The sequence below is a fragment of the Dama dama genome, chromosome 20 (genome assembly GCF_033118175.1).
Source record: "Dama dama isolate Ldn47 chromosome 20, ASM3311817v1, whole genome shotgun sequence".
Lineage (NCBI taxonomy): Eukaryota > Metazoa > Chordata > Mammalia > Artiodactyla > Cervidae > Dama > Dama dama.
The window spans coordinates 27,820,059-27,844,871 of NC_083700.1; the positions used below are offsets into that span (position 1 = coordinate 27,820,059).

Here is a 24,813-nt window from a genome sequence, read left to right on the forward strand (position 1 = left end):
CAAGTCCCAGGTTTTCAGTGAGTCCTTGGGATGGACCGACAAGGGAGGATCCTTGGCTTTGTGGAGGAAATAATTTAAGAGTGAGCCATAGTAAAGTGAAAGTATTAATAATTTATTGAGAGATATAGATTCCATAGAAAGATTGCAGTCCATCTCAGAGGCTGAGAGCAGCCCAAAATAGGGGGTAGTTTTTATGGGCTGGGTAATTTTATAAGCTAATGAGTGGTAATTTTATAAGCTAATTATTCCAACTATTTTGGGGAAGGGGAGGGCATTTCCAGGAATTGGGCCACTGCCTACTTTTTGGCCTTTAATGGTTGTCCTGGGAAGTGTCCTGTGGGTGTGCTATTTAGCATATGCTAATGTATTACAGTAAGCATATAGTGAGTCTCAGGATCTACTGCAAGTTGAATCTTCTGCCATCTTGGGTCTGATCAGTTCTAATCAGTTTGTCGTATTCTCAAGGGCTATGTCATTTTTTTAATGGTTGTGCCCTGACCCCTTCCCTCTAGTCTCAATAGGAGTGGGGCGGGGGGAGATATGGGTTAATTTTGGAAAGAGTGGATAGGGGTTTAGAAAATCTGGAACTTGGGGCTCTGTGCAGGGTGGAGGTAACTTACACAACCAGAGTAGCGTGTGGGTTTAGGGCACTTGCCAGCATGAGGGTCAAATGTGGGACCACCAGGGGTGTGTCTGTATATTGAGGTTGAGTGGGAGGGAAAGAGGCTGAAGACAACCTTAACCACTTTGCTCAAAACCAGGCTGTATTTTGTGAGCTGTAAACAAGGATTATTTGTTTTGACCTAAATAACCAGTCTCAGGGACTCCAAGACTCTGTTTTTGTTTTTGTGTTTTTATATCATTTAAGAACCTATTTTATTTGTTTGATTGAGCATGGGTATGAAATAAAATGCTAGATCTAAAATACTGCACTCTAACTAGTGGAGTAGTCCCAGAAGCATGGCTCTTGATGACCCTTGGGGCAGCCTTACTGGAACCATTTACCACAGATTGGGACTCGAACCCATGTGCTGGGACTCAAACCCAGCTGTTTGGGACTTGAACCCCTGTGGCTGACTCAAACCCAGCCAAAACCCACAGTACAGCAAGTAAGCAATCGCACAGACCTATGCAGGTCCAAAGAACTCTGCAGGCTGAGTTTCCAGAAACCAGCTCTCTTCCAAGGTTATTATCCTTGATAGTGGGTGGGCTACACAAGCAACACTGACATAATCCATGGGTTCAAGTCTCAAGAGAAAGCAGCAGAAACAAGAGGGGTCCTGTGGCATTGCAGCATAAGACTCGGACAGTGGAATTTCCATCTCCACCAATCTGTTTACCCACTTGTAAAATGGGGAAGTTTTACAGGTTAAAATGAGATGAGGGTAAGTATTCAGCCTGGATAGTAACTGGTCCATAAATGTGGCTGCTAGAATCATAATTACTCTTCTTTAGATTACTGTCCATGCAGCACTGGTCTATTTCATCCATAATGCTTTGTTTTTTCTCAACTCTCCTCCAGCAAAGCTTCTAGGGAGAGAGAGAAGAAGGGAGACACTTTAGGGTTCATCCTTTATGGCCTATGAAACTATAACACTGGTTCAGAATTAGCCATCCTCCTGCCCTTATCTTCAGAACCAACCTTCAAAGAAGATCTAGCTCCAGATCTGAAACCTGTCTCTGCCTCTAGCTTTATGACCAGTAATCTCTTTGGACAGATTACTCCCCTCTCTGACTCTTTCCTTCTTTATCTGTGCAATTCCTATCTGATAGGAGTGTTTTGAGGATTACATTTCTATCTGGCCAGAAGAAAGTGAAAGTCGCTCAGTTGTGTCTGACTCTTTGCAACCCCATGGACTTAGTTCATGGAATTCTCCAGACCAGAATACTGGAGTGGGTAGCCTTTCCCTTCTCCAGGGGATCTTCCCAACCCAGGGATAGAATCCATGTCTCCCAAATTGCAGGTGGATTCTTTACCAGCTGAGCCACAAGGGAAGCCCAAGAATACTGGAGTGGGTAGTCTATCCCTTCTCCAGTGGATCTGCCCAACCAAGGAATCGAACCAGGGTCTCCTGCATTGCAGGCAGATTCTTTACCGAGTTATGAGGGAAGCCCAATCTAGCCAGAGCATGTGCTCAATAAGCAGAATTAGTAATTAGCAGCATAATTAGAATTAAGGCTCATTTTAGGGAGCTAGAAATCTTAAGAGATAAGGAATATTATAAAGAGCAATATTGCACAGGAACCTGGAATGTTAGGTCCATGAATCAAGGCAAATTGAAAGTGGTCAAACAGGAGATGGCAAGAGTCAACGTTGACATTCTAGGAATCAGCTAACTAAAATGGACTGGAATGGGTGAATTTAACTCAGATGACCATTATATCTAGTACTGTGAGCAGGAATCCCTTAGAAGAAATGGAGTAACCATCATGGTCAACAAAAGAGTCTGAAATGCAGTACTTGGATGCAATCTCAAAAATGACAGAATAATCTCTGTTCATTTCCAAGGCAAACAATTCAATATCATGGTAATCCAAGTCTATGCCCCAACCAGTAATGCTGAAGAAGCTGAACAGTTCTATGAAGACCTACAAGACCTTTTAGAACTAACACCCAAAAAAGATGTCCTTTTCATTATAGGGGACTGGAATGCAAAAGTAGGAAGTCAAGAAACACCTGGAGTAACAGGCAAATTTGGCCTTGGAGTACAGAATGAAGCACAGCAAATGCTAATAGAGTTTTGCCAAGAGAATGCACAGGTCATAGCAAAAACGCTCTTCCAACAACACAAGAGAAGACTGTACACATGGACATCACCAGATGGTCGACACCAAAATCAGATTGATTATATTCTTTGCAGCCAAAGATGGAGAAGCTCTCTACAGTCAGCAAAAACAAGACCGGGAGCTGACTGTGACTCAGATCGTGAACTCCTTATTGCCAAATTCAGACTTAAATCGAAGAAAGTAGGGAAAACCACTAGACCATTCAGGTATGACCTAAATAAAATCCCTTATGATTATACAGTGGAAGTGAGAAATGTATTTAAGGGACTAGATCTGATAGACAGAGTGCCTGGTGAACTATGGATGGAGGTTCGTGACATTGTACAGAAGACAGGGATCAAGGCCATCCCCATGGAAAAGAAATGCAAAAAAGCAAAATGGCTGTCTGAGGAGGCTTTACAAATAGCTGTGAAAAGAAGAGAAGTGAAAAGCAAAGGAGAAAAGGAAAGATATTCCCATTTGAATGCAGAGTTCCAAAGAATAGCCAGGAGAGATAAGAAAGCCTTCCTCAGTGATCAATGCAAAGAAATAGGGGAAAACAACAGAATGGGAAAGACTAGAGATCTCTTCAAGAAAATTAGAGATACCAAGGGAACATTTCATGCAAAGATGGGCTCAATAAAGGACAGAAAAGGTAGGGACCTAACAGAAGCAGAAGATATTAAGAAGAGGTGGCAAGAATACACAGAAGAACTATATGAAAAAGATATTCATGACCCAGATAATCACAATGGTGTGATCACTCACCTAGAGCCAGACATCCTGGAATGTGACGTCAAGTGGGCCTTAGAAAGCATCACTACAAACAAAGCTAGTGGAGGTGATGGAATTCCAGTTGAGCTATTTCAAATCCTAAAAGATGATGCTGTGAAAGTGCTGCACTCAATATGCCAGCAAATTTGGAGAACTCAGCAGTGGCCACGGGACTAGAAAAGGTCAGTTTTCATCCCAATCCCAAAGAAAGGCAATGCCAAAGAATGCTCAAACTACTGCACAATTGCTCTCATCTCACACACTAGTAAAGTAATGCTCAAAATTCTCCAAGCCAGGCTTCAGCAATATGTGAACCATGAACTTCCAGATGTTCAAGCTGGTTTTAGAAAAGGCAGAGGAACCAGAGATTGAACTGCCAACATCTGCTGGATCATCGAAAAAGCAAGAGAGTTCCAGAAAACCATCTATTTCTGCTTTATTGACTATGCCAAAGCCTTTGACTGTGTGGATCACAACGAACTCTGGAAAACTTTTCAAGAAATGGGAATACCAGACCACCTGACCTGCCTCTTGAGAAACCTATATGCAGGTCAGGAAGCAGCAGTTAGAACTGGACATGGAACAACAGACTGGTTCCAAAAAGGAAAAGGAGTACATCAAGGCTGTATATTGTCACCCTGCTTATTTAACTTCTATGCAGAGTACATCATGGGAAACGCTTGGCTGGAAGAAGCACAAGCTGGAATCAAGATTGCCGGGAGAAATATCAATAACCTCAGATATGAAGATGACACCACCCTTATGGCAGAAAGTGAAGAGGAACTAAAAAGCCTCTTGATGAAAGTAAAAGAGGAGAGTGAAAAAGTTGGCTTAAAGCTCAACATTCAGAAAACTAAGATCATGGCATCTGGTCCCATCACTTCATGGGAAATAGATGGGGAAACAGTGGAAACAGTGTCTTTATTTTTATTTTAGACTTTATTTTTTTGAGCTCCAAAATCACTGCAGATGGTGATTGCAGCCATGAAATTAAAAGACGCTTACTCCTTGGAAGGAAAGTTATGACCAACCGAGACAGCGTATTAAAAAGCAGAGACATTACTTTGCCAACAAAGGTCCGTCTAGTCAAGGCTATGGTCTTTCTAGTGGTCATATATGGATGTGAGAGTTGGACTGTGAAGAAAGCTGAGCACCAAAGAATTGATGTTTTGAACCGTGGTGTTGGAGAAGACTCTTGAGAGTCCCTTGGACTGCAAGGCGATCCAACCATTCCATCCTAAAGGAGATCAGTCCTGGGTGTTCATTGGAAGGACTGATGTTGAAGCTGAAACTCCAATACTTTGGCCATCTCACAGGAAGAGCTGACTCATTGGAAAAGACGCTGATGCTTGGAGGGATTGGGGGCAGGAGGAGAAGGGGACAACAGAGGATGAGATGGCTGGATGGCATCACCAACTCAATGAATTTGAGTTTGAGTAAACTCCGGGAGTTGGTGGTGGACAGGGAGGCCTGGCGTGCTGCGATTCATGGGGTCACAAAGAGTTGGACACAACTGAGTGACTGAACTGAACTGAACTGAAGAAATACTCAGCACTCAAAAGGAGAAGAAAGAAAAGAAAAGCAGATTTCTTAATGTGTGCTAACCCTATTGTAGATCTGTAGTTGTCGGCCCGCAAATTCACTGAATCTAAGTCTTCCTTAGACTGATTTCAGGGCTTCCCTGGTGGCTCAGAGATTAAAGCATCTGCCTGCACTGTGGGAGACCTGGGTTCGATCCCTGGGTCGGGAAGATCCCCAGGAGAAGGAAATGGCAACCCACTATAAATCTTCTAGAAAAGAATTTCATGGTGTTTGAGTCTCTGGCCCATCTTGTCAGAGAAGATATAAATACCCCCATTTTAAAAAACTTTTTATTGGGATATGGTTGATTAGCAATGTTGTGATAGTTCCAGGTGAACTGCAAAAGGGCGCAGCCACACATATAAATGTATTCATTCCCCCTCACACTCCCCCCCTACCCCGATCCAGGCCACCACACAAGACTGAAGACCGTCTCGTGCACTATATGCAGTAGGTCCTTGCTGATTCTCCATTCCAAACACAATAGTGTGTACATGCCATTCCCAAACTCTCTATCCTTATCCCTTCCCCTGGCAACCCCAAGTCCGTTCTCTAAGTCAGTGAGTCTCTCTCTGCCTTGTAGTTAACTTTTTGTTTTGTATTGGGGTGTAGCTGATTCAGGACTTCCCTGATGGTGCAGACAGTAAAGAACCTGCCTGCAACGCGGGAGACCCAGTTTCAATCCCTGGATCGGAAAGATCCCCTGGAGAAGGGAATGGCTACCCACTCCAGTATTCTTGCCTGGAGAATTCCATGGATAGAGGAGACTGGTGGGCTACAGTCCAGGGGATTGCAAACAGTCAGACATGACTGAGTGACTAACACGCACACACAGCTGCTTTAACAATTTTATGATAGTTTTAGGTAAACAGCAAATGAACTCAGCCATACATATACATGTAACACCTCCATTTTAAAGACTGAGAAACTGACATTCATGAAGGTGAAGTGATTTCTGTAAGGCCTCATGTCCAGTTATCTAGAGAGTCAGGACCCTGATCCAGGTCCTGCATTGCCAACCCCAGGCCTTGCTCGGTCACTCACAGCTCTCTATTCACGCTGTCTCCTGGACCACTCCAGAGCTCCCCGACCCAAGGCATCCCCCAGCTGTTGAGATCACATCTTCCAAAGGCTCCTCTTTGGTTCCACTCTGCCCTCAGACTAACACTTTGGAAACCTCAAAGTTGACAAGTCCCAAACCTTGTGATTAGGAAAAATTAGAATCCTGCTAGGATTTTCTTGTACTAAGTCCTCAAGTTCTTCTATTCATACAAGAGGGAAATTGTCCGCTCCTGGGCACTATCTCTTGACAAAATTCCTGATGCCAATACACATCTCCTTCCTTTAACTTTTGCCCTGTGGTCTCTCTCTCTCTATTCTATTCTATTTTATAGGCAGAGCAAAACAATCTCCCAAATTGACAAGATCTCTATCTAATAAATGAGGGGAATGATTCATCACAACAGGGTTCAGAAGTGAACTGATTTTTCTGCAAGCTGAGACTCCTAAGATCCACTTAGGGAGTTATTAACTGAGCCTGTAAGTTACTGGCTTTGTAAACTGGTGTGACATGTTGGCAATACTGGAGAATCAATGCTGGCCCGAATTCAGTGGAGAAATGCAGAGCCAAGAGTGCTGGGAGGGGCTGGCCACCTAATTTCCTGGGCCCTTTGCAGAGCCTCAGGTGAGGGTCTGCAGTGGGCATGGAGCGCAGATGTGAAGTGGGGCATAGGACACTGACTTGAAGACCATTGGGAACCCAGCAGTGCACCTCTGTTCATTGTTAATCACATGCATCAGACTTCACGTACCCATGTATTATTGATTGTCTCCTTTCTGCTGGGCAACTGCTCTCCCTCTGAGCTCCCACAGCACTTTACTTGCAGCTCATCTAAAGCACCTATTTCATTCTTCCTGGTATTACGGTCAGCTTTTTATAAACTTTCACTAAGTTTTAAGTTTTTTGAGATCAGAGACTTTTGTCTTACTCATCTCTGGCCTTCGAGTCTTGGGGCTTCGTATGCATTTGCTGAATCAATGAATTAAGGAATTGATGAACCAGTCAGTTGCTTAGTGAATATTTATGGACCATATACTATAATAGGGTATTGGCAGAATAATCCCGTTTCTGGACTGGAAGCTCCGCAGCAGAGTCCACTTTATAAAGAGACTGTCCTTTGTTACTTGACTATTCCTTAAAGTAGTTGAAGCTTGTAGGCATAACTAGGAAACTGGCTGATGCAAAGTGACTATAATCTGGTAGGTGGGATTAAGTGCCTATGGTATGGTTGAAATGATAAGAGCCTACTTTTCTTTTAGCTAAATGTTTTTGAAAGTTTGGGGAGTCATTTGTGCATGGGAAGCCCCATCCTTGTTCATTCTCATTTAGAAACCAGATGATCCCCAGCTGGCCCCATGAGAGATGGCCAGTGTGTGAGGGGCTGAAGCTTGAAACAACTCTCTATCTGGAACGGGCTGCCTAGGTTGAATCAATCTTTGGTAAAGAATCCACCTGCAATGCAGGAGATGCTAGAGATGCAGGTTCAATCCCTGAGTTGGGAAGATTCCCTGGAGGAGGAAACGGCAACCCACTCCAGTATTCTTGCCTGGAAAATTCCATGAACAGAGGAGCCTGGTGGGTTACAGTCCATGGGGTTGCAAAGAGTTGGACATGACTGAGCACGCAAGCAATAAATGGTTGCCTATCAACAGCCAAAGTAGCTTGTTAAAGGCTAAAGTCCACTGCACAGATGAGTCTTTTTAAAGAATTGTGAAAATATATAGAACATAAAGTTTACCATAGTAACCATTTTTAGGTGCACAGCTCAGTGGCATTAAGCACATTTACATCATCGTGCAACATCCCCACCATCATCTCCAGAACTTTCTCACCTTCCCAAACTCAACTCTGTTCCCACGAAACACTGACTCCCATTCCCTTCCCCAGCCTCTGGCTTCCTTGGGTGGGAATTTTAGGCTATTGGAATGAACCCCCATATACACTTTTCACCTTCAGCTTGTACCACATCCTGGATGGAGTGATAGAAAACCATATCCCTTAATTCACCCTTTCTTTGCATATCCTCCCTCTCTTTCCTAACAAATCTTGGGAGAATGAAAATAGAATTTAACTATACTTGTTGATTACTGAAGTCAGAGCCTTCATGTATAGGACCCTTTGCTAGAAAATTAGTTCTGAAGCAGAAGTTTAAAATAACTATCATTACCATAAAACTCACGGAAGAGAACATAGACAAAATATTCTCAGACAATAAATTGTAGCAGTAGTTTCTTAGATAAGTCTCCAAAGACAGAAGAAATAAAAGCAAAAAAAGGGACCTAATGAAACTGAAAAGCTTTAAAAAAATTATTTATTTAGTTATTTGGCTGCATCCCAGGTCTTAATTGTGACATGTGGGATCTAGTTCCCTGACAAGGAATTGAACCTAGGCCGCCTGCATTGGGAGTGTGAGGTCTTAGCTGCTGGACCACCAGGGAAATCACAAAATAGTCCCCTGTTTTGTTTTGTTTTTAAACCACACCGCGCAGCATGCAGGATCTTAGTTCCCCAACCAGGGTTTAAACCTACCCCCACTGCAGTGAAAGTCCCGAGTCTTAACCACTGGACCACCAGGAAAATTCCTAAGAGCTTTTCACAGCAAAGGAAGTCATTAGAAAAACAATGACAACCTGCAGAATGGGAGAATATATTTGCAAACGATTTGACTGACAAGGGCTTAATTTTCAAAATATATAAACACCTCATACAGCTTAATATAAAAAAATAAATAAATAAACAATAAAAAAACTGGGCAAAAGACCTAAATAGACATTTCTTCAATGAAGACACACAGGTGGGCAACAGGCACATAAGGAGAAGCTCAGTACCACTGATTATTAAAGAAATGCAAATCAAGCCACAGTGAGGTTTCACCTCACACCAGTCAGTTCAGTTCAATCCGGTCACTCACTCGTGTTCGACTCTTTGAGACCCCATGGACTGCAGTATACCAGGCCTCCCTGTCCATCACCAACTCCCGGAATTTACTCTAACTCATGTCCATCAAGTCAGTGATGCCATCCAACCATCTCATCCTCTGTCATCCCCTTCTCCTCCCACCTTCAATCATTCCCAGCATCGGGGTATTTTCCAATGAGTCAGTTCTTCGCATCAGGTGGCCAAAGTATTGGAGTTTCAGCTTTAATATTAGTCCTTCCAATGAATATTAAGGACTGATTACCTTTAGGATGGACTGGTTGGATCTCCTTGCAGTCCAAGGGACTCTCAAGAGTCTTCTCCAACACCACAGTTCAAAAGCATCAATTCTTTGGCACTCAGCTTTCTTTATAGTCCAACTCTCACATCCATACGTAACTACTGGAAAAACCATAGCTTTGACTAGATGGATCTTTGTTGGCAAAGTAATGTCTCTGGTTTTTAATATGCTGTCTAGGTTGGTCATAACTTTCCTTCCAAGGAGCAAATGTCTTTTAATGTCATGGTTGCAGTCACCATCTGCAGTGATTTTGGAGACTAAAAAAATAAAGCCTGTCACTGATTCCACTGTTTCCCCATCTATTTTCCCTGAAGTGATGGGACCAGATGCCATGATCTTAGTTTTCTGAATGTTGAGCTTTAAGCCAACTTTTTCACTCTCCTCTTTCACTTTCATCAAGAGGCTCTTTAGTTCTTCACTTTATGCCATAAGGGTGGTATTATGTGCATATGTGAGGTTATTGATATTTCTCCCGGCAATCTTGATTCCAGCTTGTGCTTCATCCAGCCCAGCATTGCTCATGATGTACTCTGCATAGAAGTTACATAAGCAGAGTGACAATATACAGCCTTGACATACTCCTTTCCCTATTTGGAACCAATCTGTTGTTCCATGTCCAGTTCTAACTGCTGCTTCCTGACCTGCATACAGATTTCTCAAGAGGCAGGTCAGGTGGTCTAGTATTCCTATCTCTTGAAGAATTTTCCACAGTTCATTGTGGTCCACACAGTCAAAGGCTTTGGCATAGTCAATAAAGCAGAAGTAGATGTTTCTTAGAACTCTCTTGTTTTGTCGAGGATCCAATGGATGTTGACAATTTGATCTCTGGTTCCTCTGCCTTTTCTAAATCCAACTTGAACATCTGGAAGTTCACAGTTCACTTACTGTTGAAACCTAGCTTGGAGAACTTTGAGCACTACTTTGCTAGCATGTGAGATGAGTGCAATTGTGTGGTAGTTTGAGCATTCTTTGGCATTGCCTTTCTTTGGGATTGGAATGAAAACTGACCTTTTCCAGTCCTATGGCCACCAGTCAGAATGGTCATCATTAAAAAGCCTACAAATAAGAAAAAAAGTCTACAAATAATAAATGCTGAAGAGAGTGTGAAGAAAAGGGAACTCTCCTACACTGTTGGTGGGAATATAAACTGCTGCAATTATTAACGGACAACAGTATGGAGGTTCCTTAAAAAACTAAAATAGAGCTACAATCCCACTCCTGGACATATATTCAGAAAAGAAGAGAACTCTGATTTTAAAAGATATATGTATCCCCAATGTTCATTGTTGTTGTTCAGTCACTAAATCATGTCCAACTTAGAGAGCCCGCCAGGATCCTCTGTCCGTGGGATTTCCCAGAGACGAATACTGGAGTGGGTTGCCATTTCCTTCTCCAGGGGATCTTCCCTACCCAGGGATTGAACCTGGGTCTCCTGCATTGGTGATTAAATGGCAGAACCAAGATTCCATCCTAAGCCTATCAGACAAAAAGCCTCTCATTATAACCACTGTGTTACTGGGTGCTGTATCAATGGCCTTGAACTTCCAAGGATGAGCATATTCTACTTCCCTGGATGCTTAAGAGACAAACAGGCCAACTTCACAGGAATGTACTTTAGCCTTCATGCCATCAGATAGTCTTACTTGATGGCACTACGAGTTCACCTGTAGTTCCTTGGACACTCCCCATAAATACCCTGTAATGGTTAATTCAGAGGGAGGCTCAGAGCATCCTTTGTTGAGACTGTTTTATAAAATTAGGTGCTGGGTGTTATTTTTTTCTTTTTCTTTCTTTGATGGACTGAAGACCCTTAGCTACAAATGGCCTTTCAAAACTCACTTTATCCATTCACTACCAATGGTATTATGTGCTGACAGAGGTATGTGTCTTCTTGCCCATCTGGCTTTGCCTGAGCACCTGCGTTATAGATGTTGGCAGAGAACTACACAAATTCTGCCTGAAGGGACATCAGGCAGGTGTGGGCCCTCAGGGATGTCCGCTTAATGAGACCGGAGCTTCAATTAAGCTTTAAGGAATAGGTCTTCCTATATAGGAAAGGGGTCCTGCAACCTCAGGGTTGAGTCTGTTTAAAACCAGTGAGGCAGGATGCTCCAGATGTGGAAATACAGTCCCCTGAAGGAGGTGAGCGGTCTTGGAGTGCTCTTACTAGAAAGTCCTCTGACCTCCACCTGTGCACACTCCCACCAGCTTGATCAGTGGTGGTTGACATTCCTTTAAGGTAAAAGGTTTAAAATGCAATGGCTCCTTGAAAAGGCAGATTCCTCTTCACACCATGACTACTTCTCACATGTGTGTGGAACTCCACAGTGTGTAAATCATTTGCATTAGCCTATGTCATTGTGAATGCTCACAGCGATCTGTGCTCATGTCTCAGTTCTTATAAAAAGAGCAAGAGAGGGCCTTCCCTGATGGCTCAGTGATAAAGAATCTGCCTGCCAGTGCAGGAAATGTGGGTTCAATCCCTGATCTGGAAAGATCCCACATGTCTTGGAGCAGCTAAGCCCATGTACCACAACTACTGAGCCCAACTACTGAAGCCCACACGCTCTAGAGCCCATGCTCCACAACACGTGAAGCCATTGCAATGAGAAGCCTGCACGCTGCAAGTAGAGAGTAACCCCCACTCGCCACAACTAGAGAAAATCCTGCACAGCAATGAAGATCCAGCACAGCTAAACATAAATAAATAAAATTATTTTTAAGAAGAAGAGAGAGAGCAAGAGAATTAGAGTGACTTGTCCAAAGACAGTAGGTGACCGTAAGAGAACTGAGACCCAGATTTGATGGCTTTAAGTCCAGAACTCTTTCACTGTAGTGGAACTGCTTCTGACTATACACTGAGATATAAGTGGCCATTATCCCCAAAGCTAAAACTGCTAGTCGGAAGAGATATCCCCAGCCTTAGAACCTAGGTGTCTGCAAGTAGCGGATCTCCTGAAAGGATGCAGGGGAGGAGTAGGGGTAGAGAGGATGCAGGAAGGATAGGAGTATCCTAGGAGAACTCTGCCATCTTTACTTCCCTGCCAAGGAATGAGTCTGCTGTAAGCTCTGCAGTGGCCACAGACCTCCCCCTGGTCCTAAAAGCCTTTTAAAAAAATGTTGTTGTTGTTTTATGACTTGCCTGGGGTGTTTTCTCCAGCTAAGCAATAATGGAAGACAGTGACCAAATGCTAATTGGGTGATCCCATGGGAACTCTTCTGGGTGGTGATGTTTACAGGGGACAAGGTCAGAAGAGCTGCTACTGGCTGGGGGGCACTGGGAGTGCAGAGTGAGCCTCAGGGGCTGTGGAGTCTGGAGCCCCTGATGTGGGATATAGTCAGTTTTTCTCAGGCACAAGAAGCATGTGAGAATCGTTTACATTTCTTGGTCTGGTTGCTTAAAAGATTAATTGCAAAACACTATGTATTCTCAGCAGGAAAAAAGGGTAGAAAGAGTAACTGCCACTACACTGACGCTCACTTTCTCTTCATTCATCCATGGACGTTTCTCCATATAGCTCTGAGCTGGATGAGAGCACTGGGAAGGTGCGGGGTATTCTCCCATCTTGTCCTCAAGTAGCTCATAGTCTAGGTAGGGAGACAGATACGGCAATAAAGCAATGGTATCAGAGGGCTAAACACCAAAAAAGCAGGTTGAACCAGGCAGAGTGGCAACAGGAAAGGATGTTTTGACTCTAAGGGAGGATATCCACAAGGGCTTCGTGGAGGAAGTGTCATGTGAGTGGAGTTCTCATGTGAGTTTCAACATAAAAAAGCTGCACAAGTCACTACTGTAAAATTTGATGCATTTTCAGAAATTGGAATAAACCTGTGGAAGTAGCACCCAGATCAAGAAACACACAACATCCCAGAAGGCCTACTCTTGTCCCCTCACATTTGCTACCCACTGCCCCTAGCCCCCAAGAAGTAGCCAGTTTCCTGGCCCTGAAGCATAGATTTGTTTTGCCTATTTTAAGCTTTATATAAATGGAGCCATTCTATATGAACTCCTTGATGGCTGAGATGAAGTTGAAAGGATAAATAGGAATTATCAGCGGGTAGGGTAGAGAAGTGCATTGAGAGAAGAAGGGGTAGAATGCTCAAAGCAGAGATGGAATAACGTCATATATGAGAACTGTCAGCTTTCAGCTGTGCTGGATGGAGCATAACATTCAAGAGGGGGAGGAGACCTGAAAGGATACTAAAGAGGACGGCGGGGAGAGAAGGTTGTCATGGAAAACCTTCCACATCACGCAAAGGCATTGGGTTTATTTGTTTTTTAATAAGAAAGATTTCAAATATGGAGTTTTTATTTGTTCTGAGCAATGTGTGATTTCAGAGTTTATTTTTCTTTTAATATGTATTTATTTGGCTGCATTGGGTCTTAGTTGCGGCACATGGGGCCTTTAGTTACAGCATGGAAACTCTTAATTTGCAACATGTGGGACTAGTTCCCTGACCAGGGAATGAACCTGGGCCCCCTGCACTGGGAGTGAGGAGTCTTAGCCATTGGAGCACCACGGAAGTCCAGACATTGGGTTTTTAGCCTGGAAACCTAGGGTTCCCAAATTTGACTGATCATCAAGGTCATTTGGGCAACTTTCAAGGCACACAGATCCTAGGACCCACCATCAGAGATTTGATTTTTTTTTTTTTTTTTTTTTTGAGATTTGATTTTTTTAACGTTCTTCCCAAAGTGTTCTCATAATTAGCTGAGTTTGGAAATCACTTTACAGAGATTGGGAAGCCACTGAAGGATTTTAAGCAAGAGAATGGGAGGATCCAGCTGGAGTTTGAAAGATGATATAGGTTATTTAATGAGGAGGCTGTGGGGTAGACAGCCAGCTTGGACTGGGATGCAGTGCAGGGTTTGGAGTTGAGAGGACAATCTTGAGAGATAATTGTAGTTCAGCTGCTAAGTTGTTTTTGACTCTTTTATGACCCCATGGACTAAAGCCCGCCAGGCTCCTCTGTCCATGGGATTTCCCAGGCAAGAATACTGGAGTGGGTTGCCATTTTCTTCTCCAGGGGATCCTCTCAACCCTGGGATCAAACCCACATCTCCTGCATTGGCAGGAGGATTTTTTGCCTCTGAGCTACCAGGGAAACCCTGAGAGATAATGAGGAGGTAGAATGAACCAAATGTCTTGATCAATTGGCCATGGAAGGTGGTGGAGTGGGAGGACCCAAGAAAGATACCCAGGTTCCTGGCTTGTGCATGAGCAAACTTAGTAGGCAGAAAAAGTAACATCATATTTTTGTTTAATTCACTTATCCATAATAACTGCACCCCAATTTCTCAACATATCTTTGTTAAATTTGTTTATTTGGCAAATGTTTTCTAAATGTCAAATATATGTATGACACTGTTCCAATCACTGAGTCATATGTAAAAGACAGAATCAAAAAGATCCAAAATATTGAGAACAGTTAGTGTTTGAGAAAAAATATTGGCCTTTTTTTCCTTTTCAATTTACTAAATATATTCCAGGCAACAGTCATATGTCAAGTTAGATCTGAGAGGAGCACATATGAGTCAGTGATGTGGTGTGGAGGGGGGAAAGGACTAGAACCTTCCAGAGGTGGGTGATAGTGGTTATTTCAACCTTGTGTTAAAGCTTACAATACTGTTCTACTCCTTATAACAACTATGTTTACTGCATTTATTTTCTACATTTGTACAGATGAGAAAATTAATAATTCACCCTCAGTTGCACAGTGAATAAGCAATAACGCTAAGATTCAAACAGGAACATGTGTCTCACTGCAAATCAAACTGTAGGGAGAAAAATTTCCCTTGTTTTCACATGAGGAAACTGAGGCTGTGATTGGTTTGGTTTTTGGCCCAAGTTGAATAGCAAACTAATGGCAAAGCCCAGCTGAGCAGACATAGGTCTTGATCTGCAGCCCTGGCCTGTGACCACATGCAGTTCAACCACTGCAGGAAGCTCAGCCCCTCCTGAGCATGACCCAGGGTTCTGTAATCCGCCTCTGAATGTTGTATGGATGGGAGCAGGCCGAAGGTCAGGTTTAGGATCTGGCTGAGTTTTGGGTGGTGCTTTGCTGGAGAGTCATCTGCAAGCCAGGGAGAGGACAGAGTGGGTCCTGCCTGTCCTTTCTAAAAGGTTTGCCAAAATATAACCAGAGGCACAGCCTTGACCCCGGGTTTGGGGTAACCCTCTCATGAGCTGAGTTAGACTGGGGCCAGTCTAGAAATGGAGTCCACAGTTAGCACACATTTCTTTGGCCACTTCTTTAGGAAAGCAAGCGAGCTTTGCTTCGAGTTGGGAGGAAGGGAAAAAAAATCAAAGAACAACTCAGCACCCGCGTTACACTCAGAGGAAACTGCAGCCTGTTCTTCTGCAGCCTGCAGTTTGCTCCTTCCTACAGCCCTCAGAGCCCTTCCTCAGAAAGAAGTATTGTAAGTGGAGCTCTAGGACACCAAGTTTCCTGAGGAACTTATTACAGGGGTTGTTGGAACAAGTGCTAAGGAGCAAGAGACTGAATTATCCAAAACTCAGGGATTGTGGTCAGGCAGGATGGCAGGCACACAGGGCAATTTTTAATAGTCAGGGATGACATCCTGTTTTCAAAAGGGCCAGGACTCTTTATCCAAACATACCGGCTAGGGGCACCCTTACAGAGGAGCAGGAGGGAATGATGGCCTCACATGCCCCCTCCCAGGGTGCCCTTTCATGCCTCTGCCCACTTCCAGGCAAGGTCTCCTGCTGGTCACCATCACAGCAGGTCACTGAGGACACACTCCCCCCCCCCCCCCATCCTCCACTCCCACTGGCTCCTGGAAAAATGACTTCTCTCAGAGTACTCTGAACACACAGGATGCTTCAAGGGGACTTATCCTAAAGAAAATCCTATGAAATGATAATAGGATGGATGGATGTCAGGACAAACATCTACATCATCTGAACTGGACAAACACGACATTGAGCCATGGGAGTGGGGCAGCAATAACTTCCACTTTAAAATGGTTTTTGCCAAGCTCGGGGCTCTGTGATGACTTAGAGGGGTGGAATGGGAGTGAGGGATTGGAGGGAATCTCAAGAGGGACGGTATATAAGAATGCATGTGGCTGATTCACGTTGTTGTACGGCAGAAACTAACACAGCATTGTAAAGAAATGATATTCCAATTTTTAAAATTTTGAAATAAATAAAATGGTCATTGTCAAAAATGACACAGGAAAGCAAAAAGAGTGGAGGGAGAAAGAAGTAAATCCAACTAGGATCTGGCTTGTTGGCATGTTGTCTCCCTTCTCTGTACAAATCCAGGTATATATTATATAAAAGTGTTCAACATCAGGCTAATAGGAGTTTCTGAAAGAGAGAAAATTAAATCAGGGGAGAGGAGATGAAGAACATTTCTGCAAGCTAAAACACATGTCTTCAGAATGAAAGAGGCCTTGGAATGTCTGCTACAATGAATGCATAAAATCCCAGACCAATGTACTATATTGTTAAATTTCTGAACAGAAGACAAAAAAGAAGTTCCTGTATTCTTCTGGAGAGAAAAAGAGGACCATGCAAAAGATCAAGAATCAGAAAGTTATCAGACATCTCAACAGCTAGAAACTAGAATAAAATGAAGAAATGCATCAAAACATTGGAGGGAAAATTATTTTTGATCTAGGTTTCTATATCCAGCTAAACTATTAATCAAATATGAGAATGGAGTAATTCATTTTGGGACATGAATGGATTTAAAAATAACTTCACACTTTTTTTTTTTAAAGGTACTGGAGCATGCACTCTAGAAAAATAAAGAGTAAATTAAAAAGAAAAAAACTTGGTATCTAAGAACCTAGGTTATAAAGGAAGACTTAGAAAAACAGACATATTTCAGCCCTGGAGAGCACTTAGTCCAGTTGGAAAAGAACACAGAGGACTTTCCTTAAGAAATACCCAGGAAAAACAGGGAAATAGATGTGTTTGAGCATATGAAAACTATTGATGGGAATTTGGTATAATTTTTAGAGAATTTAATTAAATGAAACAAAATGGAAATAGACCAACAATTTTTTTTAAAGGCAATTAACTCCAGGGGGAAATTTTTTAACAAGAAATGTGAAAATAACCACACAGCATAGGCGTCTACTATATTCCAGTCTTAATTCTGAAAGAACATGAGTCCATGAACAATTTCTGTTTTATTCATCATTGTATTTTCAGTAGAAAATGCCTGGCACCCAAGGGAACTAAATAAATATTATTTGAATGAATGCAGAAAAGAGCTAGGTTCTAGGAAAAAGCAAAATGAAGCAGACATAGTCCCTGTTATCTAGGAGATCACAATGTGAAAACAAGTACTCATCAAGTGTTTAAGCCCAGTGTCCTACTTTATTGGATTTTGTGAGTTATGAAGAGAATGAGGCATGGGAAGAGACTCCAGTTACTTGGAACATGAACTTTAAGTAGGCTGTGACTTCTGTTGGTGGTAGAAAATGTCCTAATGTGGCCAATGCTACATGTTTGAGCCTCAGGAGAAGTACTTTGCAGGCAGAAAGCTATGGTGTGACAGCTGATTGTATTAGATTGCCTTATTCCTCTCTTCTTTCTCTCTCTTTGCTTTAGTTTTATAATATTAAAAGGTTATTATTGTATTCAGGATACATAAAGAATACTCATATTCAACAGGAAAAAAAGAAAAACAAAAAGGCCAGTGGGGAAAAATGGGCAAAAGACTTGAATAGACAATTCACTGAAGCAAATATGTTGATAGCAATTAAGTGCAGGAAAAAGTAACAAGTGTCATTAGCTATTAGGGAAATGTAAAGTAAACCACAATGAGATATAATCATTAGAATGGCTAAAATAAAAATAATAAAAACACCAACTGTGAGTAAGGATATGGAGTAACAGGAACTGTCATATACTACTGGTGAGAATGCAAAATGGCACAGCCATTCTGGAAAACAGGATAGCAATTTCCTATAAAGTTCAACATAGAATTTAGCAATTCTATTTCTGGGTATTCACCATAGAAAAATGAAAACTTGCGTTCATGCAGAAATCTGTGCATGAATATTTATAGCAACTCTATAAGCCCCCGAACTAGAAAAAAGCAAAATGCCTTTCAAAAGATTAATGTATAGACAAAATGGTACATGTAATAGCATACTCAGCAGTTAAAGAGAGGGAAAGAAAACAAGTTATTGATAGACGCAACAGCAGGTATCAATAGATGAATCCCAAAAACCTTCTGCTGAGTAAAGAAGCCAGTCTCAGAGGCTACATAGCAAAGTCTGTTTCTGGGAAGATGGCGTACTTCTTCTTATTCTTCTGAGAAGTAGCCTGGAAATTATATATAAAAGAAACACAAAAAGATTCTCTGAGAGTTGAGAGAAGGGATTTTTTCCCCATGTTAGATCTAAGCATGAGTGCTGGAGAAGCTGCACCCTAGGCATGCCAGTGGATACAAACCAAAAAAAAAAAAAAGCTCTAAGAAAAGTCTGCTGTCTCTAGCCAAATGATCATGGAAAGGGCAACCTTGTAAGAGAGAAAACTTTTAGGAATTAACTGTTCTACTTCAGACACCATGGCAAAAACTATAGCTCCCACAACAGCAAATGTCAGATGTAGAGCCTAAACTTTGATATCCAAGGGTTTGTAACAAGGTGCCCCTCCTGCTTCCCAGTGGGGTAGTGTTAGGACTCTCGGAGAGACAGGACTTTCATCACCGTCCAGTGGTAAAAGGCCACCTGCCCCCAAGGGACTTGTGGTGGCTATGTGGGGGAGCAGTAATGAAGCAATCTGAACTCTTCCGACCAAGAAGGCATCAGTGGAGGCATAGTGAGGTGCTGGAGCTCCCACCTCTGCCCAGCATTAATGAGGAACCCCTGCCCTCAAGTGTCAGCAGAGACCAAGCAGGGAATCAGGTCTTCTATACCCACTTAGCTATAAAGATGTAGTCCTCTTACCCTCTGTTTCCATGCTGGAACAGTGTCAGAGAAAGCCAGTTAAAACAGAAAGCTTCAATAAGACCCAGAGTTTCATAGCTCTACACTCCAAATGTCCATGTTTCAATAGAAAAATCACTCATTATACCAAGATCCATGGGGATTTCACACTGAATGAAGAGAGACAATAGATGCCAACACCAAGGTGACAGAACTTTTGAATTATATATCAAAGATTTTAAACCAGCTCTCATAAAAATTTATTAACATGCTTGAAACAAAGGAAAACATAAACAGTCTCAGTAAGAAATAGAAGGTATAAAGAGCCAAATGAAAATTTTAGGGCTGAAAACTACAATAACTAAAATAAAAAGCTCAACAAGAAAATGGAAGAGAAAAGGAAAGGATCAGTGAGCTTGAAGATTGAACAACAACAAATTTGTGTAATTTCTGTTGTTCTGATACTCTGTCATGTCTGACTCTTTGTGGCCCCATGGACTGCAGCTCACCAGGCTTCCCTGTCCTTCACCATCTCCCAATGTTTGCTTAAACTCATGTCCATTGAGTCAGTGATACCATCCAACCATCTCATCCTCTGTCATTCCCTTCTCCTTCAACCTTCAATCTTTCCTAGCATCAGGGTCTTTTCCAGAGTCCATTCTTCGCATCAGGTGGCCAAAGTATTGGAGTTTCAGCTTCAGCATCAGTCCCTCCAAAGAATATTCAGGATTGATTTCCTTTAGGATTGACTGGTTTGATCTCCTTGCAGTCCAAAGTACTCCCAAGAGTCTTCTCCAACACAATTCAAAAGCATCAATTCTTCAGCACTCAGCTTTCTTCATGGTCCAACTCTCACATCCATACATGACTATTGGAAAAACCATAGCTTTGACTATACAGACCTTTGTCAACAAAGTAATGTTTCTGCTTTTTAATACCCAAATTAGCATCATTCCAAATAACAAAAGGTAAAATACACTGAGAAAAAATAAACAGAATCTTGACACTAGTCAGACTACAATAAAGGATTGAACATTTGTACTACAAGAGTCCCAATGGGAGAGGAAAAAAAGAATAAGTCTGAGAAAATACCAGACATGAAACAACAGACTGGTTCCAAATTGGGGAAGGAGTACAACAAGGCTGATATTGTCACCCTGCTTATTTAACTTAAATGCAGAGTACATCATGCAAAATGTCAGGCTGGATGAAGCACAAGCTGGAATCAAGATTGCTGGGAGAAATATCGATAACCTCAGATATGTAGATGGTACCACACTTCTGGCAGAAAGCGAAGAGGAACTGAAGAGCCTCTTAATGAAAGTGAAAGAGGAGAGTGAAAAAGCTACTTAAAACTCAATATTCAAAAAACTAAGATCATGGCATCTGGCCCCATCACTTCATGGCAAATAGATGGGGAAACAATGGAAACAATGACAGACTTTCTTTTCTTGGGCTCTAAAATCACTGCAGATGGTGACTGCAGCCAGGAAATTAAAAGATGCTTGTTCCTTGGAAGAAAGGCTATGACAAACCTAGATAGCATATTAAAAAGCTGAGACATTACTTTACCAACAAAGATCCATCTAGTCAAATCTATGGTTTTTCCAGTAGTCTTGTATGGATGTGCAAGTTGGACCATAAAGAAGGCTGAGTGCTGAAGAATTGATGCTTTTGAACTGTGGTGTTGGAGAAGACTCTTGAGAGTCCCTTGGATTGCAAGGAGATCAAACCAGTCAATCCTAAAGGAAATCAGTCCTGAATATACAATGGAAGGACTGATACTGAAGCTGAAGCTCCAGATCTTTGGCAACCTGATGCAAAGAACTGACTCATTGGAAAAAAACCCTAATGCTGGGAAAGATTGATGGCAGAAGGAAAAGGGGATGACAGAGGATGAGATGGTTGGATGGCATCACAGACTCGATGAACATGAGTTTGAGCAAGCTCCAGGAGTTGGAGATGGACAGGGAAGCCTGGTGTGCTGCAGTCCATAGGGTTGCAGAGTCAGACATGACTGAGCGACTGAACTGAACTGAGAAAGTACTCAAAGAACTGACTGAAAATCCCCCAAACTTGGCAAAATATAAAACCCCACAGATTCAAGAAAGTAAGTAAATACTAAACAGGATAAAACCAAAATCACACTAGGACATAAAACTTCAAAAACCTAAAAACAGGAAAAAAAAATCTTAAAAGCACAGAGAGAAACAATCTTTTACCTCTAGGGGGAGAAGAGTTCAAATGATAGAGGATTTCTTATTAGAAACCATGGATCGAAACATGTATATTATCAAGTGTGAAACAGATCGCCAGTCCAGGTTGGATGCATGAGACAAGTGCTCAGGGCTGGTGCACTGGGATGACCCAGAGGGGTGGGATGGGGAGAGAGGTGGGAGGGGAGTTCAGGATGGGGAACACATGTAAATCCATGGCTGATTCATGTCAATGTATGGCAAAAACCACTACAATATTGTAAAGTAATTAGCCTCCAACTAATAAAAATAAATGAAAAATTTAAAAAAATAAAATTAAAAAATAATGAAACCTTAAATAAAGCTTACTCATGAAGCCAATAGTGATAAATAGGACTAGTCTGTCAAGAGACAAAACAATATACTAAAATCTATTTAAATGATATAATGGAATTTCTCTACATGGATCAGGAATTTTTGAAATATTGGACATTTTTTAAAATAAAAGAGTGGGAATCATTTCATCCAATAAAGATTAAAAAAAAGAAAAAGAAACCATGGCGGTCAGAATGAAGTGGCACAGTTTCTCAAGTGCTGGAAGATGTTAACCCAGAATATTCCTTGAATACTGTATCCAAGGAAAATATCCTTCAGGAATGGAGGGAACATGAAGATATTTTCATATGAAGTAAAACTAAGGTAATTCGTCACCAGCAGGCCTATCCTAAAAGAATGGCTAAAGGAGGTTCTTTAATAGAAGGAAACAATGAACAAAGGAATCTTGGAATATCAGGAAGAGGAAAAAAGCATGGTAAGCAATAATATGAGGGCAAAGACTCCTCTTTAGTCTTCTAAATTAGGTTATATGATTGAAGCACAAATTATAACACTTCTGATGTGGTTCTAAGTAAGTAGAGAAAATATCTAAGAAAAGTATAATTAAAGAAGGGAGGGTAAACAGATAAAAAAGGGAGTAAGGTTTTTACACTTACTTGAATTGGTAAAATTATGGCACCAGTAGACTGTGGTCTCTTAGGTTTCCTTCATTGGCGGGAGGGTTCTTTACCACTAGCACCACCTGGGAAGCCCCTAAGCACAAGAAGATACACTTGAAGACAAGATAGGTAAATAAAAATGGAAACCTAAAAAATGGTTTAGTAACCCATAGGACTGCAGGAAAAAGAAAACATAGAAATGAAAATCAGAGAGAAAAAACAGGCAACAAAAAATAAAATGGAAGACTTAAGTCCTAACATTAGTATTTACATTAAATGTAAATAGATCGACTACATCAATTAAAAGGCAGATTAGCAGAGTGAAGTAAAAAAAAAAAATCAACTACATAATGTCCATAAGACACTCACTTCAAATATAATGTAAACAGGTTGAAAGCAAAATGATGTGAAAATATTTATCATACAAACATTAAGTAATATGTAGGAGAGACTATATCAATATAGGGTAAAGTAGACTTCAGAGCAAATAAAATTACCAGAATCAGAGATGGACATTATGTTATAATTAGATTTAATTAGATTAGATATAATTATAATTACATTATAGATTAGATATACATTATAGATTATAGATTATAATATATATATAATTATATATAAATATATAAAAATATAATATAATATATATATGTTATAGATTATGTTAGATTAGATATAATTATAATTACATTATAATAAGAGGGTCAGTCTACCAAGGAGATGTGGAAATCCTAAATGGGTGTGCACCAAACAATGTGGATGCAAATTACGCAGGAACTAATAGCACTGAAAGGAGAAACGGACAAACCCATAATTATAGTTGGAGATTTCAGCACCCTTCTAACAATTGATAGAACAACTAGATATGAAATCAGAAAGGATAGAGAACTCAGCAACACCATCAAAAAACAGAACCTAATCACTGTTTATATAATACTCCACCCAATAATAGCAAAATATGTTTACTTTTCAAGTGTCCATTAAACAAAGATATCAGTAGATCTTATCCTGGTCCATAAAATAAATTTCAACACACTAAAAAGAATTGAAAAAAATACAGAATGAAAAATACAGAAAAAATACAGAAGTGAAAAAAATACACAAGGAACTCAAACTGGTAATCAGTGACAGAAAGAAAACAGGAAAATGCCCCAAAGTTGAAAACTAATTAACACAGTTCTAAATAATCCATAAATCAAAGAGAAACTCTCAAGGGAGATTTTTTAAACTATTTGAAACTAAATGTAATTAAAATATAGCACAGTAAAACAGAAACAGACTCACAGATACTGAGAACAGACTGGTGGTTACCAGTGGGGAGAGATGAGGTGGGATTAGGGATTGAGAGGTACAAAGTACTGTCATAAAATGAATGGAGAAGGTGAGATGAATTGAGAGAGTAGCGTCAGAACATAGACCTATACATTACCATAAGTAAAGTAGATACTGAGGGGGAATTTGCTACATGATGCCGGGAGCTTAACCTGTGCTCTGTAACAACTACAGGGGTGGGAGAAGGTTCAAGAGGGAGGGGACATATATATACTTATGGCCAATTCATGCTGATATATGGCAGTAGTCAACACAATATTGTAAAGCAATTATCCTCCAATTAAAAATAAATTAAAAAAAAATAAAAGGATCACTAAAAAAATGAATAGGCTACAGGGAGGTATTATACAGCACAATACAACCACTATTTTGTGGTGATGTTAAATGAGGTATAATCTTTAAAAATGCTGAGTTGCTGTTATATACCTAAAACAAAGATGATGCTGTAAATCAACTATAGTTTAGTTTTTTTAAAGCAGTGTTTACAGGGAAATTTATAACACTAATACATACATTAGAAAAGAGGGAAAGTCTCAAATCAATCATCTAAGCTTCGTGTGCTAAGTGTGTGTGTGCTAAGCTATGTGTGCTAAGTCACTTGATGTGTCCAACTCTTTTTGACCCTATGGACTATAGCCCACCAGGCTCCTCTGTCTAAGGGATTCTCCAGGCAAGAATAATGAAGTGCATTTTCATGTCTTTCTCCAGGGGATCTTCCCAACCCAGGGATTGAACCTGTGTTCAATCATGTTCTTTACCACCAGTGCCACCTGGGAAGGCCCCATCTAAGCTGAAGATGTGCTTAGCTTTTTCTAGATTTGGAAGATGTTTGGTGTAGTGCAGGGGGAAGGGCACAAAATTTGGAGTCAATCTGTTATTGGATCTTGGCTCCACTATTTCCTAAGTGTGTGGTATTGCTGATCCTCATTATTTCTGTCTGTAAAATGAGGAAACTACCCACATCATAGAGTATTTAGAGG

The 24,813-nt window shown here is 41.2% G+C and overlaps 1 long non-coding RNA gene across 3 annotated transcripts in view; it reads right to left on the bottom strand.

Annotated features, from left to right (window-relative positions):
• Positions 1-207: 207 nt before the first annotated feature.
• The window catches only part of LOC133040856 (uncharacterized), a 49,701-nt gene continuing 25,095 nt past the window's right edge, over positions 208-24,813 (bottom strand). For 2 of the 3 annotated variants that reach the window (XR_009689048.1, XR_009689046.1), the window contains exons 7-8: positions 22,499-22,595; positions 208-1,530 (exon numbers count right to left, since the gene is read on the bottom strand). This is a non-coding gene — a long non-coding RNA (uncharacterized LOC133040856). Of the gene's footprint in view, positions 1,531-18,166; positions 18,707-22,498; positions 22,596-24,813 lie in introns of those variants that run through there. The other variant, XR_009689047.1, reaches the window with a different exon arrangement.